Consider the following 22,632-nt stretch of genomic DNA (forward strand, 5'->3'; position numbering starts at 1 on the left):
ACGGGGCCTGGGTCCGACCGCCCGGTTGTTCTTTCCTTCGATGAAAACTGAGGCCCGAAGTGGACGAGGCGAAGGCCTTCTTGCTCTGGGGAGGGCCGAGTCGTGGAACGCCAGCTTGGCGACGCCCCCGCACCGTCCCCGAAACGCGTGACGTGAGGGGCAACAGGGCCGTTTCTGGGAGGAATTGTGCTACTCTGGTTATAAAGAGGTTGGTATAATATCGGAGGAGGTTTAGTACCCCCTAAATTTGAGATCTGTGCCAAAGGCCAACTTTATTTGTTTTTTTTTTAAGTTATTTATTTATTTAGTTTGAGAAAGAGAACAGGGGAGGAGCAGAGAGCAGGAAAGAGAAGCCCAAGCAGTCTCCGCACAGAGCAGAGCCCGATTTGGGCTCAAACCCACAAACCCTGAGATCTTGATCTGAGCAGAAGTCCACTCAGGTGCCCCCCACAACTTTCTTTTCAAAAGGAAATGTATAGATACTTATCTGCTGATAATGTATATAGCAAAAATAAAGCCTCCTGTAATAAGTTAGCGTGTTCACAGGTGGACAGGCAGAGGTTTGCAAAAGGACTGCTTGTGAAGTTTTCCTCCTCCAGGGTCCAGGATCCATCACAGATTATTAACCAAAAGGGAGTTCTGAGAGTTAAAAAAAAAAAAAAAATAGGAAAAGCTGAAAGATTTAAAACTTTATTCAAGAAAATCTCAAAGTATAATAAAATGACAGAATTTCAGAAATTATCAACACTTTTCAGTCTTGTTTTATCTATCACCACCACGCCCAATTTTTTTTCTTTGCTGGAATATTTTAAAGCAAACCCCAAGGATCATGTCAATCACCCTTTCAGTATTCATCTGAATTCACAGTCCGTGAACATGTTAGGGATTCTGCCCATATTTACTCTTGCCTTCATTTTGTTAATAGCTGAAGCCATCCTCCATAATACACAAATCTGAGTGGATTAGCAATCTCAATGCATAGAATGAAATTTTGCAGATTATAATCAGGAGTAACACCCAATATTTAACACTATTAAAATAGAACATAAGGGAGAATAGAAACTAATTTTTAACAATTATTCATTTATCTAATAATCATTAAGTGTTTTTTGTGTTCTGGGCATGATGCTATGCCCTATGCAGTCAGGGATATAATAATAGGCTTACAGACCAAATATCAAAGTGATGGTTAGATTTATATATGTCTAGATAATATAAAGAGAACAATAAGTTTTGTAAATGGACACTAATGACTTACGGAACACCAGGTTTTTATTTTTTTTTTAAGTTTGTTTATTTTGAGAGAGCACGGGCAAGGGGCACAGAGATAGGGGAAAGAGAATCCCAAGCCGGCTCCACACTGTCGACGCAGAGCCTAATCCAGGGTTCGACCTCACAAACCGTGAGATCATGACCTGAGCCAGAACCAAATGCTGGATGTTCAATCAACTGAGCTACTCTGGAACCCAGGACCCCTGGAACACCAGGGTTTAAAAGTTGTATTAAATATTATTTTAGGGGCACCTGGGGAGCTGACTGGGCATCTGACTCTTAATGTGGGCTCCATTCATGATCTCACACTTTGTGAGTTGGAGTGGCAAGTCTGTGCTGTCAGCACAGAGCCTGCTTGGGATTCTCTGTGTCCCTTTCTTTTAACGTTTTTTTTAATTTATTTTTGAGACAGAGAGAGACAGAGCATGACAGGGGAGGGTCAGCGAGAGGGAGACACAGAATCTGAAACAGGCTCCAGGCTCTGAGCTGTCAGCACAGAGCCCGACGCGGGGCTGGAACTCACGGACCGTGAGATCATGACCTGAGCCGAAGTCAGACGCTTAACCGACTGAGCCACCCAGGCGCCCCCGTCTGTGTCCCTTTTTTTCTGCCCCTCCCCTGCTTGTACGGCGCTTTCTCTCTCTCAAAAATAAATAAATAAACATTTAAATTAATTAATTAAATAAAATAAAGTAAAATAAAATTATAACCCAAATAAGTATAGCACTTTCTAGGACTAAACTTTTATCATGGAAATAAAAAGACTTTTGGACAAATAATTTACACCGAGGGACTTGACTAGGGTAGTGATGATGGAAGTGAAGAGGGAAGATTTGAGATTTTAGAAGGTAGGATCAACAGGATTTGAAGCTACATTAGAGAGGGGAATATTGTTTTCCGTAATTTTATTGTTATTTGGAGTTGGGAGAGATGGGTGGGGAAAGTTTAGAATTCAATGTAGAGATATCGGAAGCAAGTCAACCCCATTTTGTGTTAAGCCAGAGAAATCTGTCCTAAAAATATTCATTTGGGGGTTGTCAGTATAAATGAAACTGCTGATTTGGATGAGATTGTTAGGATCAAGGTTAGAGAGAGAAGGCCTAAAAAGAAGTGAGATACTACAATATTGAATGGCCTGTAGAGGAAAATGAAGTTGCAATAGAGAAGGATCAGTAAGAGAATTAAGAGCAAATTAAAGAAAGCCAACGGAGTATTTCTGGAAAGAAGTAGGGAGTATTCACCAGTGTCAAGTCCTTACTAAGATCGTTACTTACCTGTCAAATGAGATGAGAACAAGAAAAAAGTATCTTAGATTTAGTGCTTTGGGAAGCCTTCAGGAATCTTGTGTACAGTTGTTTGGAGGGGTGATAGCAGAGGCCAAAATAAAGCAGGGATGAGGAAATGGAGATAGAAGTCCAAAATAAGTTTGATTTTGTAGGTGAAAAAGGGGTAAGTCAGTAAAGGAAGTATAGGTCAAAAGTGCGTTTCATTTTACTTTGTTTGGATTAAATTGGGTTTGATTAGAACATGTTGAAATGATGTTGGGCAAGGATTCAGTCAATAAGGATTTAATTGAGTAACCAGGAGAAAATAGGCATAATTGATGAGAGGGTTCCTAGAAGGTGAAAGGGACTAGGCATCAAAGCTCTGGTGCAGAGATTAGCTTTATATAGAGGAGAGTTCCTCCATGGTTTCTATCATAAAGCATATTGTTCTTTGGGTATGGTCATTTGACACTTATTATAGTACTATATGCCGAGTAGCATTGACAGAGTGTCAACCTACTTCTTTGACAAGGATTTATGAGGTAGAGCTAGTCTAAATTGGTGGAAAGAAACACTAGATTTAGGAGAGAATAAGGAGGACAGAAAAACAGTCATCTCTCATTGCTAGGAAAGAATTTTCAAAAGAAGTCCTCTTAACTCTAAAGAGCACATTATTGTGAGCTGGGAGAGGAGCTGGAAGGGGATGATTGTTTGATTACTAATAAATAACTGAAGGAACACATTCTCTGTGCCCCTCAATTCTTGGAGGTGAACATACTTTTCTTCTGATATGCAATGAAGTGGAGTTAATCTTAAAGGTCCCACCCCACAGCCTTCTTTGCATTTGAAAGGAACAAAAAAATCATGAACCAAGGATGTCAATAAGCCTAGGGTGGCAAAAGGAAAAGGGATGGAAGTGAAGTACCATAAAGAAATGGTGCCCATTTGTGTAACCTGTGGTTAAGATGCTATTCATCATCCAAGATTAAAGGAAGAAGTTTATTACATTGACTAGATGCAAGAGAACTTCAGGAAAGTTACTTCCAAGGAAAGACAAAGAGGTGCATTTTATCACCACTATCATTGCTTCATTCTTTTATCTGACAAGGAAAATTGATCGACTGGAGCCACAAACTCAAAAATTTGTCTTTGCTGCAGCGATGTGTTTCTTGCGTCTGCTTTGTCAATTGACACTACTAACAAGTCCATGCTAAACAATGTTTAGGTCTCTCCCATAGATTGCATTTGGAAAACCATTCTGTCAAAAAATAAAATACACCCTTTATGCTCGGCACGTGACAGACCAATAAACTTCTAAATACTACAGTTTCTGCACTTGTTAAAGTTAGCTTGTTAAGATTTGTCTCTAGAAAAGAAATTTGTTGTTTAAATGAAATGTACTATCGAGAAATAGTAATATAAATAAAAATAAGAGTATGATTTATATTGATAATAGCCCATTTTTCCCATGTCAAATATGAACAAGACTGGAAATGTGACCTATATTCCTGAGGGAGCTCTCAGAACACATTGTCAACACAGTTGACAGGAACTGTTTATCCAAATAGATGAGGTGGTTACAAAACTGAATTCTATGGGAATGCCGAGATGATACTGCGTAAAGCTCATTGAGGATATTTAGACAGAGGAATGATGGAATAGAGCACCTCTGGCCATATATATATACACATATATGTATATATATACATATATGTCTCAAACTCACAGTGTGAGATCATGACCTGAGCCGAGATCAAGATGCTTCATTGAGCTACTCATGCACCCCGCCTCTGGCCATATTTACAAAGATAAGGTGGTAGTGGTTTTTACTAGTCAGCTAAGGAGAAGTAATCACATCAACTAGCTTTTCCTAGGAGGGCAAAAGCTAGGGTACAACCAGAGCCCAGTCTCTGAACATCAAATGACACACAAGATATTAAATAACCAGGAAGCCTTTGTTAATAGGCATCATTCTGAACAATCACCTCTTTCAAATAGGTAATACATGAACACAGTGTTTAAAAAAAGTCAAGCCATGCAAGATTATATATACACATATGCATATATGCACACACACAGAGTAAGGTAGCCTCTAGCCACTCATCTCTAGCCATCCGCTTCTCAAAGATATTGTTGTTGTATATCCTTTCAGAGATGGTTGGTGCAGTTTCCTCACTTCTAAATTTGGTAATTCCGCTGTATTTGGGATTTTGACAAGTTTTCCACCTGCTAAGAGAATATTCTGAAGCCAGTGTGTTCCTAAACTGAGAGCTAACGGAAAAGGAAATGCAAGAGACCAATGAGATCCTTGTCACAAGAAACAAAGGACACTGGGGAAAAAAAGGTATGAAAGGAAAAGGTAAATCAGCAATGATATTTGTAGAATAATGTTTCCCTCTTTAACAACATAGCTTAATTAGGAAAAACATAAGACTTCAGAGTCACATTCTGATAAAATTCTGGCTATGTCACTGTCAAGCTGTGTAACTGGTCATTACTCAATCTTTGAGCTTTGCTTTCCCAAATTGTAAAAATGAAGGTAACATTAACTACCACATAAAACTGTGAGGTATCTACTACTTAGGAAAAACCTAGTAAGTCGTGTGTTTTTATTTTCTTAGATACTGTTTAAAGGAAATGGTTATTGTTGTATTTTAATTGTTTCTTCCCTCTGATTTTACCTCAGGATTTATTTATGTTTTTAATCAAAATGTAATTGTCATATAACTACTTCAATATGTATTTGTCAATAATGTATCTAAGGATTTAAATTTATTTATTTGTTTATTTTTAATTCCAGTATAATTAAGATATAGTGTTGTATTAGTTTCAGGTGTACAATAGAGTGATTTGACAATTCTATACATGACTCAATGCTCATTATGATAAATGTACTCTTAATCTCCTTTACCTATTTCACCCATCCCCACCCACCTCCTTTTTGGTAACCATTACTTTGTTCTCTACAGTTAAGAGTTTGTTTTTGTTTGCCTCTTTTTAAATGTGTTTATTTGTTTTGTTTCTTAAATTCCACATATGAGTGAAACTATATAGTATTTGTCTTTCTCTGACTGACTTACTTCACTTAGCATTATACCCTCTAGATCCATCCATATTGTTGCAGATGGCAAGATTCTATTCTTTTTTATGGCTGAATAATATATCTATTCATCTATTGATGGACAATTGCATTGCTTCCATATCTTGACTATTGTATATAATACTGCAATAAACATGTATATACATGTTTCAAGACCTATCTGGACTAATGATGGAAATCCTATTTTCCTGAAAGTGCCCTCTATAAGCCTTATGGCAGTCCTGGACACAGGCTGCAAAGTAAAGGTCAAGCTAAAGGAGCTAACAGACATGTATCAGAAGTAAAGACTTTAATCCAACTTGTTACAAACTGGGGAAATACCAAACCAAAAAATAATTTTACTATATCAGAGACCATAAAGTCTTTGAGATAGAAAAAAGTTTTAAGGTTATTGAGAGATTCTGATCCAATATTTGAATCTTGTTTACAGCATCTCTGCCAAGTGGAGATACATCCCATGTTAAATAACTCTAGTGAGAATAGTCCACTATTTCCTTAGAAAGGTCACAGACATTTACTCTAATTTTAAAAAAGAAAAACAAAAAACAAAACCAGCAAGGTTTATAGGGACCTGCAAGTCTAGATTCCAGGTGCTATCCCCATTTTCCATTTTCACTGGACTTCATTTTCACTCTCTTCCTCAAATTCATCTCCATATAGTGATTTACATATAGGACTGAGTTTATGGGAAGGCTGCCTTTTTAAAAGTTTTTATTTATGGGAAGGCTGACCTTAAAGGAAGCTATTCTCTAAGAAAGTCATTTCGGGGGCCAGGAAGCAAAGTTTCCCCACCCTTAACCACCCCCACCCCAACCTATCATAGACTCTCACATCACACCATTAGCATTTCTGAAGAAATGACACATTAAACTAAGTCACACTAGGGTGTTAATGACATATCAGATAGATTTTATCCTGACGTTTGGGGACCCTGGAAAGTAAAGAACCACTAGCAAAGGAAAGAGCACTGAAGTGGAGAAGAGAAAAGCAACACTGAGGCAAGATGAGCCAGTTTCCCAATGGTCCATGGACAGAGATACTTAGTTGATTACATGTGAAGGACCTGGAATTTGTTCAAAATACTGTTTCTAGGATTCCTCCTTGTATTATTTTGTCTCAGTAGAACTGGGGTGAATTCTTGGGCAATTCTGATACTCAGCTAAATTTAGGAACTGCTAGCTATAAAGCCACATTAAAAAACACATACACACACAAAAACAGAAAATAACATGACCCCCACTTCGCATAAAAACACAAAGTCAATGTCCCTATTCTGCCTAGGGCCATCTTGGTTTGTTTATACAAAGCTCTTGTTCTAAAGTCTCTAAGGTAAAGGTTATGGGGAGAGTCAATAAAACATTAGGTAGCTGATGAAATGTGCTACTGACTTTTTTAAAGTTTCTAAGTTTACTTAAACAACAGTAGGTTTTCAACCAGCAGAATGCGCTGATGAATATAAAATACGTAACATTTTACCTTTAAAACTTCTTTTGGCAGTTGCAGTATATGTCTCTAAGGATGAGAGTTTTATGAATTTGTAGCAAACACTAGGTCATTGGGCCTCAAGATAGCTTTGTGAATCAAGTGGCAAGTTTCAGCTCTGATTTCTCTTTGGGAAATGGACAAGGAGATAAAAATGCATTGCTATAATAGTGCAATGACAAAAAAAAATGTTCTCACAATTATGGTTGAAGCATTTAGGTCAAAGATATAACAATAATTAGCATTTGTTTAGCATTTTATAGTTTATAAAACTCATTTGCATATTTGATTCTTCTAATAATTCTATAATATAGGTAGGATATGTGTTGAGATACCAATTTTATGGATGAAGATTTCTCAAAACCCAAAGTTTGAGGGAATTTCCCAAGGTTTATAAGAGTATTCTAAGTTTTTAAAACAATTCCAGGCATGAGCCAGAATGTCATAAACTGTTTTCTGTTTTCTGAATAATTTGAGTTTATTAATTCATACAAAGAGTTGTTTAGTTACTCCTGGACACGTGTAGTAAATAATAATAGAACTATCTTTAATGAAGTTGGAGCACATACTCTGAGCTAAGCCCTGTGTCAGGTGTACAAATTACCTCCAACCCTCATAACAATGCTGCAAAATGTTACCTTACTTTGCAAAAGAGGAAATTTAGACTTGGAGAGACTAAGTAAGGCGCCCAATGCTTAATAACTAACAAATTGCAAAGACAGCATTCAGACTCCCATCTTTTTGATACCAAAATTATTTCGTTATACCTTTCTTAAATGATTATAAGGACGTTTACTTACAATCATCAATTTTTGGTCACTTCAGAATTACTCAAATTACCTGTAACATTAGTTCATTCATTTATACAACCACACAGGCTGAAAACATCCCCCCCACCACACACACACACATGGCTTATTTCTAGGGTCTAGGCATTAGATGGGTGCTGCATATAAAACAGAGGAAAAATATCCCCGTATGGAATTTGTAGTCTTAGCCTGGGAAATGTATCAGTGAATAAACAACCAGAATATAAAGTGATGAATACTACTTAGGAATCTCTGCCTAAAGCAAATACCAGGAAGTCATCACTGCCTTAGCTGTGTACTAAGTTTGAGTATGTAAAATAGTAAATCACAACCCTTAGTGAACAGCATTTAATTGATTTAATATTATATAATATGCTTGTAGGTGATGATAAAAAGTAGACTTTTAAGAAATCCTTTTCCTTTTAGAAGTGCAAATTCCAGAATAAACTCAAATAGTTGGTAAATGCTGTAAAGCCTTCAGAAGTTTGTATAATCACTGATTTGGCTAGAGTAATTTTCTCAGTTTAATAATTATGACTATTACAGTCCTGAGTTTTACTCCCAGTCATGCAGTTGTAGCTGGTATTTATAACTACTATCAATTCCATAGTTCCTTTGCCCTCTGCAAGCTTCTTACCTGGTCATGGTTCCTTGCCTGGTAGGGTGACCCAAACCTTCATCTCTGAAGGGTGTGGATCATTAATCCTACTTGAACTCAGTTGTTGTAGTTCCTCCCTTGGCTTAAATCACCTGACGTGGGAAGAGTAAGAGCATGTAAAATGGAGACCTTCCACAATCCAAACGTACTCTTCCTTATCCCCAGTGTGCTGGAGTAACCCAATTTCCCCTTGGTAGTCAGGATCAAATCACCACACCATGAACAGTAAGTAACTACCTGCTTTGCCTGTTGATTGATTACCATGAGGAGCCCAAAGTAAACAGATAGCAGTCTCAACTTCCAGCTTAATGGAGCCATTCTTGTGTCCTCTGGTGAAAACATTCCTCCATTTGGAACTAAGACCTGTATACCAACAGAACCCAAAGTCACAAGAAGCAAAAAGTTTGCTAGTGGATCACTAGGGGTAAAAATGGGAATGACTCCTTTCATTATATATGAATAATATATACAATATATTATTAACATAATATTATATATGTAACATACATATATATTAATAAATATATATGTAATATAATATATATATAACATAATAATGAAAGGAGTCACTCCCATTTTTACCCCCTTTTATTCCCAGACCCATGAATTCTGTCTATAGGAGAAAGCACCACATACATTATCTGGTTTAGAACATATACTGCATCCTGGAGGATGTTGCCTCAGCTGCACAAAGTATGCCATATGTTACTTAGCTGGTACCATATTTGAGTCTTCAAAAAGCCAATCCACCATTCTTTCAAATCTGTGGCTTTAGGGTGATGGGGGATAGAGTAGGATTGGTGAATTCTATGAGGAAACTACCATTACCACACTTCATTTCTATACAAAGACTTCCTTCATCAAAAGTGATGCTGTGTGGGGGCGCCTGGGTGGCTCAGTCGGTTGAGCATCGGACTTCAGCTCAGGTCATGATCTCACACTCCATGAGTTTAAGCCCCGCGTCGGGCTCTGTGCTGACAGCTCAGAGCCTGGAGCCTGCTTCAGATTCTGCATCTCCCCCTCTTTCTGCCCCTCCCCTGCTCATGCTCTGTCTCTCTCTGTCTCAAAAATAAATAAAAACATAAAAAAAAATTTTTAAGTGATGCTGTGTAGAATACGATGACAGTGGATAAGCCACTCTATAAATCCATGGATGGTGGTTTTGGCATAAACTTTATGTACAGAGAAGGAAAATCTATATAGAGATTAAGTGTCTATTCCAGTGAGAACAAAGTGCTGGTCTTCCCATAGTGGAAGTAGTTCAACATTATGTTGATAATAATCTGTTCCAGCTAGGTGACAGATCCCCCTCAAGGAATGGTTCTGTATAAGGGCCTCAGTTTATATGTTCTCTAGTAACATAATCACATCTGGAATAGCAGCTACAACTGGAATCACTAACTGAGTTTACAATAATCCACTGTCATTCTGCAAGATCCATCTGTCTTCTACAGGCTCTCCCTAACACTTATTTTACTGGCCAATAAGTAATGCAGTACACATGAATTTTTTGCCTTCTTCCTAATGTTCATACAGGCATCTTTTTAGATGTGTACACCTTCAGAATTCTACCAAAACTAGAAGGAAAATTGGAGAGTATTTTTCTTTAAAGCACTACCTTGGGAATCTAAGCCATAAAGGAAAACATTAGCACTTCTATCTCTTTATTTATAATAATAGTTACATTTACTGTGAATTTATCCTCACAAAAACCTACAACTTAAATATTAATCCCATTTGTTAAATTGGAAAACTGAGATACAGCGGAATTAAATGACATGGCCCCAGTCCCATAGCTGGTAGAGTAGAGCAAGGTCTTAGCCAGATTCCTCACTCCAAAGCTCTTTCTCTTTATACTACACCACATTCTAACTCATGAGATTACGTTATTCTCTTCCTAGGACATGCTTTGGTATTGCATGATATAATTTTATTCTTTTTTTTTTTAATTTTTTTTTTCAACGTTTATTTATTTTTGGGACAGAGAGAGACAGAGCATGAACGGGGGAGGGGCAGAGAGAGAGGGAGACACAGAATCGGAAACAGGCTCCAGGCTCTGAGCCATCAGCCCAGAGCCCGACGCGGGGCTCGAACTCACGGACCGCGAGATCGTGACCTGGCTGAAGTCGGACGCTTAACCGACTGCGCCACCCAGGCGCCCCTATAATTTTATTCTTAAAAGAAATACAAGGAAGAAGGTAGTGAAAATAGTTAAAGTTACATGTTTTCAAGCACTTTTATTATTTTTTTTTTAGTTTATTTATTTATTTTGAACAAGAGAGAGTGTGAGCAGGGGAGGGGCAGAGGGAGAGGGAGAAAATCCCAAGCGGGCTCTGCTCTGTCAGCACAGAGCCCAGTGCAGGCTCTATCCCGCAAACCCCAAGATTATGACCTGAGCTGAAATCAAGAGTTGGATGCTTAACCAACTGAGCCACCCAGGCAACCCTCAAACACTTTTAAACTTTTTATTTTAACATGCATTTTGAATTTCATAAAGACTTTTGTAGCATTTACCTTTTCCATACTTTCTGTTCGTCAAGGTAAATTGAGGAGAATAATGATAAAAAATTGTGGAATTTTATCAAATCTCACAATGATAATGCCCATGAAACAGGTTTGAAAATCTGCAGTTCCCTATATGGATGTTAGCAATTATTATTCATTGACTCTTAAACCTTTGTAAAATAGAAAAGTTAAAACATATGCAAAAGGTTTAAAAATAACTCAGGATCAATCTTGCTTCATTTTTTACAGATGCTCACTTCTTTCCTCGCCCGCCCACTCCCAGATCATCTTAAAGCAAATTCCTAGATAATTTTATTAGTTGTAAGAGTGTATAGCTTCTCCAAATTAAAGAATTAGCATGCGTGTCCTGGTGCATATCGTTGATCATCAAACAACACATTGTTGAGGTGGGGTCACCATGGTTTCATCTTCAAGGTGTTTATGATCCTTTCCTGAAGTGTAGTCTTAGCTCCTGAGGAATGTCTTTCTTAGAGCTACTAAAACAAGATACTCTAATCAACTCTTATGATCATACTTACATGGAGCAGAGACTGATGATGGTACTTTAATAAAAACAACGAAGTTTTTACTAGGCCAACCAGCTAGAGTATTACCACTACCTGACCATTTTTTTCTAAATCTGACCAGTGCAATGTGAGAAGTGATTTCTGTCACTACCCACTCTTTTCCTCAAGGAAGTTTGCATGCTTTCATTCGGTTGAGCACCCGATTTTGGCTCAGGTCATGATCTCACAGTTTGTGGGTTCAAGCCCCATGTCAGGCTCTGTGCTGACAGCTCAGAGCCTGGAGCCTGCTTTGGATTCTGTGTCTCCATCTCTTTCTGCCCCTCCCTCACTCACGCTATGTCTCTCTCTGCCTCTTAAAAGTGAATAAATGTTAAAAAAAAGTTTAAAAAAAATTGGCATGCTTTCAACTTGTTCTTTTTTCTAACCTTCTGGTCCAGATACAAAAGTGGGGGGGGGGTGGACAAGAGCAGCCAGCTTGGACCCAGAGACAAAAGCCACATGTTGAGGATGGCAGGGCCTCTTTACTAGCCCAGAACGACTTATTTCTAGAATATTAGGTGAAGGAGATAAAAATGAGATTTTTATTTTTTTCTTTCTTTCTTTCTTTCTTTCTTTCTTTCTTTCTTTCTTTCTTTCTTTCTTTCTTTCTTTCTAAGAACCCCTTATTTCTTGGGGCACCTGGGTGGCTCAGTCGGTTGAGCATCCGACTTTAGCTCAGGTCATGATCTTGTGGTTCATGGGTTTGAGCCCCGCGTCGGACTCTGTGCTGATAGCTCAGAGCCTGGAACCTACTTTGGATTCTGTGTCTCTGGCTCTCCCTGCCCCTCCCCTGCTCAGAATCTGTCTATCTCTCTTTCAAAAATAAACATTAAAAAAAAATGGGGACAAAACATAAAAGACTCTTAAATGTGGAGAACAAACACAGGGTTACTGGAGGGGTTGTGGGAGAGGGGATGGGCTAACTGGGTAAGGGACATTAAGGAATCTACTCTTGAAATCATTGTTGCACTATATGCTAACTAACTGGGAGGTAAATTAAAAAAAAAAAAAAAAAAAAAAAAGAACCAGCACAAAGCCCAGCACAGTGCTTGAACTCAGGAGCCTGAGACCAAGACCTTAGCTGAAATCAAGAGTTGAATGCTTAACCAACTGAGCCACCCAGGCACCCCACCCCCACCACCAAAATGACATTCTTCTTAAGCCACTGTATTTCTATATCTCTTTGTTACAAAAAGCTTAGACTATACCATAATTAACTAATGTATCTATGAAATATTGAAACCAAAACCAAATGTTTAGATTTTTTGTTTGCTTATTTTACAAGCACTTTTTGTTTATATAAGAATCTCCAAGATCTTCAAGGACAGGGATTATGCCTTATTATTTTTCTATCTCTAGGACCCTATCATTTTTGTATCCCTAGAGATATATAGAAATGACTTAACAAATATATGCCAGGATATATTTATAGATATTTATAATTATATATTTATTGTATATTAAATAGTGTTATACATTATTTGTTACATATTTATTTATATCATATATAATAAATATATCCTTGGATATGTATATCCAAGGAGTTTGTGCCTTCCTCAAATTTCTCTATGAACATCTTGTTAAGTCTTATAACTTGGATTAATCCTATGCTTATATTATTTCTTTCAGAAGAGAAACTATAGAGGCCAGAGATGGCAGCATTGACTTCCCTAAAATCATGTGGCAAAGGAAAATCCTGTTCCAGCTCTTCTGTTATTCCTTTGCCACTGTTCTGTAAGGAAGTCTTTGGAAATAAAAACAAAAATCACTATCATCTGACACAGAAATAGAAAAGATGCATGCCTCCTCAATTCCAATGCCTGACCTTGTTGCCTGGTCCTTTTTTTGTCATCTGACTGCTATGAATTGGTGCTTTTAGAAATGTGAAATTTCCTATTTGAAATTTGGTTCTGTTTGCCTAGATGTGAATAAAAGGTAGAGTTTGAGTTATTGTAGTAATGTTGATGTAACCCATCGATACAATATGTTATTTTGTGAAAGCAGTCTTGATATTAACTAATAATAATGCCATTTAGTTTTTAAAAAGTAAAGTGGGTGGCTCAGTCTGTTAAGTGTCTGACTCTTGGTTTCGGCTCAGGTCATGATCTCACCCTTCCTGAGTTTGAGCCCTGCATCAGGCTCTGCGCTGACAGTGCAGAGCCTGTGTGGGATTCTCTCTCTCCCCTCTCTTTCTGCCCCTACCCTACTCATGCTCTCTCTCTCAAAAAAAAAAAAAAAAAAAAAAAAAAACTAAAAAACAAAACAAAACAAAAACCCAAAGTGGTGTTTCTTTTATGCAGCTAAACAGGAACTTAAAGATCGTTTCGTGTTTAACACTAGCTGTGGTTCTGATTTTTTCATTGACTGACTAGGCTATTTTAGGAAAGTAAAATTGAGATCAATATTTTGGAGGGTTAATCCTAAGTAGAACTCAGTTAATTATTACTAGACAGTCACTGGTCAAATTTTTAAAAAGTAAAACATACTGAGTAGGTTTTATCACAAAATATACTCTTGAGCAAGATAACAGAATACATTGAAAAGTAATTAAGGTGCTTTTCTCTTTTCAGTGTACCATTTGATAAGAAGATAACTACTTTTGTCAGAAAAAGAAATAAGTCCAGTTTTTATTTTGCATGTACTTTATTACTGACATTCAAGAAAGCATATTGGGTAATTTTAAAGCTAGCAATTATAAACTATATAGTTTGTTCAAAGCAACTGTAATAATTCATGTTTGCTGGGCTAGACCATGAGAGTAAACTGCTTTCAGTAGAATCAGCACTACTGTTTTCCCTCTGGTCAAGGGTCAAGAAGATACTGTATCATATGACAGAGTATTGGGCCAATGAATAATACAAGTTTGCTGATTGAAAAAGTTTCTCTATTGCGAACATTTGGTTCACTTGAAATAGTAGTATTTGAATACCAACCAGATACCTTTTGTTATCTGTGCTTATGTCTTGGGGGGAAAAAAAGAGCAATTCAGCAAGACTTATTTTTCCATAAGTGTACAAAGTAAATGCTACATCTTCACGGCATAGAAAAGTGAATTAAAAATTGAATTATCAGCTACAAAACAGTATGGTACTGGCACAAAAATAGACCCATAGATTAATGGAACAGAATAGAGACCCTGAAATAAACCCATACTGATACGGTCAATTAATCTATGACAAAGGAGGCAAGAATATACAATGGGAAAAGGACAGCCTCTTCAATAAATAGTGTTGGGAAAACTGGACAGTTACATGCAAAAGAATGAAGCTGGACCATTTTCTTACACCATACACAAAAACTCAAAATGGATTAAAGACTTAAATATGAGACTTGAAACCATAAAACTCCTAGAAAAAAACATAGCCAGTAATTTCTTTGACGTCAGTCATTGAAACATTATTTTAGATATATCTCCTAAAGCAAGAGGAACAAGGAATGCCTGGGTGGCTCAGTTGGTTAGGCATTCGACTTGGGCTCATGTCATGATCTCACAGTTTATGAGTTTGAGCCCCACATCAGGCTCTCTTCTGTTGGCCTAGAGCCTACTTCAGATCCTATGTCCTTGTCTCTCTGCCCTTCCCCTGCTCATGTTCTCTCTCAAAAATAAAATTAAAATTTTTGTAAAAGAAAACAAGAGAAACAAAAACAAAAATAAACTGTTGAGATTACATCAAAATAAAAGGCTTTTGCACAGTGAAGGAAACCATCAACAAAACTCAAAGGCAACGTACTGAATGGGAGAAGATATTTACAAATGACATATCCAATAAAGCATTAGTATCCAAAATATATAAAGAGCTTATACAGCTCTGGGGCACCTGGGTTAAGCATCTGGCTCTTGATTTCGGCTCATGTCATGCATGATCTTGCAGTTCGTGAGATCGAGCCCTGAGTCAGGCTCTGTGCTGACAATGCAGAGCCTGCTTGGGGTTCTTTCCCTCCCTCTCTCTCTTACCCTTCCCTGATCATGCACTCTCTCAAAATAAATAAATACATTTTAAAAGAAAGAACTTATACAGCCCAACACCAAAAATAATCTGATTAAAAATGGGGAGAGGACCCAAATAGATATTTTTCCTAAAAAGACATACAAATGGCAAACATACCTATGAAAAGATGCTCAACATCATTCATCATTAGGGAAATGCAAATTAAAACCACAATGAAAAATTATTTTACACATGTCAGACTAGAATAAAAAAGACAAGAAATAACAACTGTTGGTGAGGTTGTGGAGAAAAAGAAACACTTATGCCCTGTTGGTGGGAATGTAAATTGCTGCAACCACTATGGAAAACAGTAGGAAGATTCCTCAAAAAATTAAAACTAGGAATACCATAGGATCTAGTAATTCCACTAATGGGTATTTATCCGAAGAAGACAAACACTAATTTGAAAAGATATATACACCCCTATGTGTATTGCAGCATTATACCAAAGCTAAGATATGAAAGCAACCCAAGTGTCCATCAATAAATGAATAGATAAGGAAAATGTGGTGTATATATACAATGGAATATTAGTCATAAAAAAATAATGAGAATTTGCCGTTTGTGGGTGGACCTGGAGGGTATTATGCTGAGTGAAATAAGTCAGACAGAGATAGGCAAATGCTACATGATTTCCTTATATGTGGAATCTAAAAAACAAAACAAACAAACAAACACATGCAGAGAAAAAACTGATGGTTGCCAAAGGGGACAGGAGTGGGAAGATGGGCAGAATGGGTGGAGAGGAGTGGGAGATACAGGCTTCCACTTATGGAATGAATAAGTCATGGAAATAGAAAGTACACCATAGGGAATATAGTCAATGGTATTGTTAAAGTGTTGTAGGATGACAGATGGTAGGTAGTTACCCTTGTGGTGAGCATAGCATAACGAACTAACTTGTCAAATCACTGTGTTGTACACCCGAAACCAACGTAACATTGTGTGTCAACTATACTTCAGTTTACAGTTTTTTTAAATTATCAGCCCCGATTGTATGAAGAAATGGGCTAAATCAACAATGGAGACAACTAAATTATACATTGTGAATTTAAATGAAGGAATTAAACATAGTAGTAAAGTTTATCTTATTTTAATAGAATCTATCATTACGGTTTCTTTTTAAATTACAATTCTGATTGGAAATTTTCTACTTAAAAATCCCCCATGATTCCCTACTGTTCATGAGATCAAGCTCAAATCATTACCCAGCCAACAAAATTGGACTTGGTCTGGTTCCAACCCAATTAGAATAGCCTCAATTTCTACTGATCTGTTCCATACACTTGCACTCCAGCTACATAGAACTTTAAACTGTTTTCCGAACAGACTGTGTTATGAATTTTCTTTTTTTCACATTATGAAAAGACAACATGACCACATCAGAAAATGCTGAAAAGAAAAAAACTGAAGCCGTTTCCATAATCTCGGCACAGTTTACAAAGTAGTGTTTTACTTTGAAAACAAAGAAATGGAGCCACAAGCCAAGGGATGTAGGCAGCTTCTAGATTCTCCCCCAGGGCTCCAGATGGAACACAGCCCTGATGATACCTCGGTTATAGCCCAGTGAAACTCATTCTGACCTCTACACTGTAATATAATAGATTTGTGTTTTTTTAAGCCATGAAGTTTGTTACAGTAGCAATAGTAAAATAATATAATACCTTACAAAATTAAAGACACAGCAGAAGAGCATAATATATGCCTATTTTAAAATTTATTTTAGCACTAAAATCCAATGACTATATTTGGCTCAATATTTTTTGAGAAAGTATATTTGGGAAGTTTCACATTGCTATTGAAATTTTACAGGTAGGATTTTATGATAACCTTGGACTACAAGTTAAAATAAGGATTGGGACGCCTGGGTGGCTCAGTGGGTTGAGCATCTGACTTCAGCTCAGGTCATGATCTCATGGTTTGTGGGTTTGAGCCCCACATCAGGCTCTGTGCTGACAGCTCAGAACCTGGAGCCTATTTCAAATTCTGTGTCTCCATCTCTCTCTCTTTATCCTTCCCCCACTTGCTCTCTGTGTGTCTCTCTCTCAAAAATAAATAAACATTAAAAAAAATAAGGATTGATTGTATAATGAAGCTGCACAATAAGAGATGTGATATCGATGAGGGTAGGAACCACATTGATTTTGTTCACTACTGATATTTATTATTTATAGTGTTGGGCATATGACAAGTACTCAGTAAATTTTCATGGAATGAACTGAATGAGTGAAATCAGATTCTTAAACATTCTTCTGAGAGAAACTACATGAATACTCATGCACAGTTAATTACTGTGCTGTTTTGATTAGTACACATACTAAAAGTGGGCTTTTTTCTACTGCCAATGATGTAGGCAAATTCAAAATCTCTGGTCTTTTTTTTCAATGTTTACTTATTTTTAAGAGAGAGAAAGAGAGAGAAAGCATGATCAGGGGAGAGGCAGAGAGAGGGGGGATAGAGGATCTGAAGCAGGCTCTGCACGGATAGCAGTGAGCCCAATGCGGGGCTTGAACTCATGAACTGTGAGATCATGTCCTGAGCTGAAGTCGGAAGCTCAACCGACTGAGCCTCCCAGGCACCTGGGGTGTGTGCGTGTGTGTGTGTGTGTGTGTGTGTGTGCGCGCGTGCACGTGTGTGATACATACATATATATAAGAATACATGATAAAAAGAAAAGTTGTAGTAAAGAAATATTCATTGATAAAAGAATCAACCCTTCAAAGGGCATTTACTAACAAATGTTTTAGAGCTCAGCAGTTTTTCTGAAGCTGTGAGCTCTGCTTCTTTGGCCAGGTATATCCACTTATCATTTCAGCTACTTAACAATGCTGAAACAGTTTACAGCAGAGACATTCGGTGGTAGGTTCACTGAGTGGGCCAGTGTCTCTTTCCTTCAAGTGGATGAGCTCAAGTGATTAAAAAAAAAGATTATGTGTTCCAGATTATTGCCACTCCAATTCCCCATTGACTATTTGGAGAACCTTGTTTTCAGGTCAATTGCATGAGTTAACTCAAATAAGGCTATTTGACAAGGGGCACTTTTCTGGGACTTTTATTAAATAGAATATGATGGCGAATCAATAAGTAAACAAACAAAAAAAGGCCTTCCAATAAAAGATGTTACAGAATCAACAGATGGTCATCTATTTCCTCCTAATTTTAGACCCAACACCCACTTTACTTACCTGGTTTCTAGCATAGATAAGAAATATTGAATTAGCAGCAGCAAAATGGTACTACATGCTAACAAGAAAATAGCATGAAAAAAGCTGTAAGAAGCCAGCCTCTAGGAGCCAGTGGTAATAGTAAAATTACCACTGTAGCATAATGATTTGGGAAACTGATTCCATTTCAGTACATCTGGTTCAAATATCAGCTTTACTATTTACTAACTGGTAATCTCAGTTTCCCCATCCACACAAGGAAGATAATAACATGGTTACCACATAGTGAAAAGGATCAAATTACATACAGCAAGTAAAAAAAGTGTTTGGATATAGTAAGTGCTAAATAAATTTCATATGTTTTTCTTTTATTGACTTTATCATTATTGCCACTTGTAAATCACATGTAATCTTAGGAAAGTTACTCACTCTCTCTGGAACTCACCCTGGCTTACCACACATGGTTGTAACAAAAATCAACCAAGAAAATATATGTGTAGGGGCACCTGGCTGGCTCAGTCAGCAAAGCATTCAACTTTTTTCTCTTTCTTTCTTTCTTTCTTTCTTTCTTTCTTTCTTTCTTTCTTTCTTTCTTTTTTTAGAGAAAGAGAGAGAGCACATGAGCAGGGAAGGGGCAGACAGAGAATCTTGTGAGGTTTTTTTTTTAATTTTTCTTAAGTTTATTTATTAAGTTTATTTTGAGAGAGAGCGTGCAAGCAGGGTAAAGGCAGAGAGAGGAGAAAGAAGATCCCAAGCAGGCTCCATGCTGTCAGCACAGAGCCCAACCCACGGTTTGAATTCATGAACCATGAGATCATGACCTGAGCTGAAGGCAGACACTTAACGGACTGACCCACCCAGGTGCCCCTGAGGTAGAGAGAATCTTAGGCTCCATGCACAGTGTGGAGCCTGACTTGGGGATTCCATCTCAAGACCTTGAGATCATAACCTGAGCCTAAATCAAGAGTCAGAGGCTTAACCTGCTGAGCCATACAGGCACCCTTCTTCTTTTTTTGTTTTTTTTTCAGCATGCAACTCTTGATCTTGGGGTTGTGAGTTTGAGCCCCTTGTTGGGGGCATAGAGATTACTTAAAAAGATAAAAATTAAAAATTAAAAAAGATAACATGTGGAAGCTATTTTTAAGCTATCAAATATTAAATGTATTTTTAAAGGAACAAATCATCCTATAACCTTTTGTAACACCAAAGAGCTATAGTCAAATAGACCACAAAATTGTGGTCATAATGATCTTGAATCATCAAAAATGCATTCAATTTCATTCATTTAGCCAACTAATATTTATTAAGGAACCTCAAAATGCTGTATGCTGGATCAGGCTTCATTGGGCAGGTCCTCTCTAGGACTTCTTCGTCTGATACAAAATAGTTCAAACACTTCAAATGTAATATGATAAATATTGTAATAGATCACAGAAGTAGGCTAAAAAGTACTATGAAGGGATAATTCAGAGAAATTATAGTTGAATTAAGTGGGAGTTAAAAGCTCAGGAAGCACTTACCTCTCTGGGGAAGAAAGCATTCTCAGTGGTTATGGAGGGGTGAAAAGGCATGGCATGTTTAGGAAATTATGGAAAATCCAGGTGTGTCCTGGGGATAAGGTGGATGAGAGAGAAGCCTACAAAAAAAAGTGAGGCCTTGTATGACTTGCTAAGAGGTTTAACTAATATCTGGAGTCAGAGTTTTTGTTACAAGAAACAGGAGAAAAAGAACATCGTGATGCACATTGTGGGACTCACAAAGTCAGCAGGAGGCTGAAGATAAGATTTGGAAAACAGAAGAAAGCCAGGGAGCTCCCACTGTGGTCAAGAACACACATTACACTAGCTGTTTCTTAGAATAGACTGGCAGGAGTCCCCTTCACCAGTGCAGCGTGCTCCTGCAGGTTCCCTGACACCCAAGGTGTCCCTTGGCTTCACCTCCAGAGTCAATGCCCTGGTTAGAAGGATGCAAATTCTTCCCCTTTCAGTTTCCATAGTAAAAGATGGGGCATGGAGTCCTATCAAAACCATACACAATAGCAGATTCTCCCAAAATAGGAAAAGGGACCTGAATAATTGACAAGAACAAAAAGCAACCCACAAAAACAATTTCGATAGGGGGCAACACCACCAATAACCAAAAAACCATACAAGATCTTAAATAGTGACAAGATCAGATTCATTTGTTCAATAGAAGATGGCTATAAAATGACTTAAATGATGCATAAGTGGACACATTGAAAAATAATTTCTCTTCTTCTGATCCCCAGGTTGATGTTTGCTCTCCCCAGTGACATTTTCCATTTTCTTGCATAATCATACATATGTGGATAGGATATTGCCTTTTATATGTTAATTTTAACTAATGAATTTTTTTATAGTTTATAATAGTTTTTTAGTTGATTCTCTTTGGCTGATCAATTTTCCTGGTGTGGTAGCAGAATAATGACCCCCTCCCCCCACAACAGGTGCCCAAATCCTAATCCCTGGAATTTACAACTCTTGATAAAGATTCTCTCCTTGATCAAATTTTAATCAGGCTCCCTAGAGCCGTCTTTTGAACTAGGTCTTGACCTTTGGGCTTCCATGTTTGTCTTTGCATTGCCCAGTTTTAGCAAGAATCCTGCTAAGTCAACTTAGCTAGGAACCCCACCCTTGATATCCAATCACTCCAGGTACCTGATCAAATTCCTCATCCTCCACCAACTGATAGCTGATCACCCTGGCCTGCCTTTAGTAACTAACAATCCTGTCAAGTTGGTTTAGCCAGAAATCCCGTTTACCCTTGATGTTTCCCCTTAGTAATTTTCCATCCACTGACCCTCGTCCTGTTCTTTGGTTGTAAATCCCCACTTGTCCATGTATTCAGAGTTAAGCCCAGTTCTATACCATATTATTTTCCTCTATTGCAATAGTCTTGAATAAAATCTGATTTTATCACTTTAACACAGCTATGGTGCTTTTTTTTTAAATTTTTTAATGTTTATTCATTTTTGAGATGAGAGAGAGAGAGAGACAGACAGACAGACAGACAAGAGCACAAGTGGGGTTGGGGCAGAGGGAGAGAGGGAGACACAGAATCCGAAGCAAACTCCAGGCCCTGAGCTATCATCACAGAGCCCAACAGAGGGCTCAAACCCATGAACCACGAGATCATGACCTGATCCGAAGTCAGAGGCTTAACTGACTGAGCCACCCTGGCACCCCAGCTCCAATGTTTCTTTGACACTATGTTGTTACCCTGTATGGCAAAAAGGATTTCCAGATTATACTACATTAAGGATCCTGAGATGGGGAGATTATCCTGGGTTATCTGGGTAGTTCAATATAATCATAAAGACCCTTAAAAGATGGGAGAAAGAGGCAGAAAAGTTAGACAATGAGATGTAATGATAAAAGCAACTGTTGGATTGGTAACAGGCCACAAACCAAGGATTCTGTGCAAACTCTGGAAGCTGGACAAAGCCAATAATTGGACTCTTCCCTAGATTCTCCAAAAGGAATATCCCTGATGCTACCTTGATTTCAGCCCAGTGAAACCCCTTTTGGACTTCTGATCTCCAGAAATGTAAGATCATAAATTTGTGGTAATTTGTTTTATAAATTGTTTTAATTTCTTTATAAAACAATAAAGAAATTAATAACATGGTCTTTTAAATAACTCCCCCTTTTTTTAAAGAAATGATAGACTACTACATTATTTTTCTGTACCTTTGCTTTTTTCTCTCTTACTAATATATCTGAAAGACCATTTCTTTTTCTTTTTTTTTTCTTTTTTACTTTTTTTCTTTTAGGTAATCTCTGTGCCCAACGTGGGGCGTCA

The 22,632-nt window shown here is 37.6% G+C and overlaps 2 long non-coding RNA genes across 2 annotated transcripts in view; one reads left to right on the forward strand and one right to left on the reverse strand.

The window, feature by feature from the left end:
* Nucleotides 1-153: 153 nt before the first annotated feature.
* LOC124520117 (uncharacterized) lies at nt 154-13,681 on the forward strand. The gene is made up of 3 exons (XR_006964252.1): nt 154-208; nt 4,690-4,881; nt 13,287-13,681. It is a non-coding gene; the product is annotated as an uncharacterized LOC124520117 (long non-coding RNA).
* LOC124520115 (uncharacterized) overlaps nt 404-22,632 on the reverse strand; it is a 38,306-nt gene continuing 16,077 nt past the window's right edge. Inside the window, exons 2-4 of the long non-coding RNA XR_006964251.1 lie at nt 8,824-8,949; nt 8,566-8,678; nt 404-639 (exon numbers count right to left, since the gene is read on the reverse strand). This is a non-coding gene — a long non-coding RNA (uncharacterized LOC124520115). The remainder of the gene's footprint in view (nt 640-8,565; nt 8,679-8,823; nt 8,950-22,632) is intronic.

This window comes from Lynx rufus, unplaced genomic scaffold, assembly GCF_022079265.1.
Source record: "Lynx rufus isolate CCGP_SWC_20201006 ecotype Redwood Valley unplaced genomic scaffold, mLynRuf1.p SCAF_3, whole genome shotgun sequence".
NCBI classification, from domain to species: domain Eukaryota; kingdom Metazoa; phylum Chordata; class Mammalia; order Carnivora; family Felidae; genus Lynx; species Lynx rufus.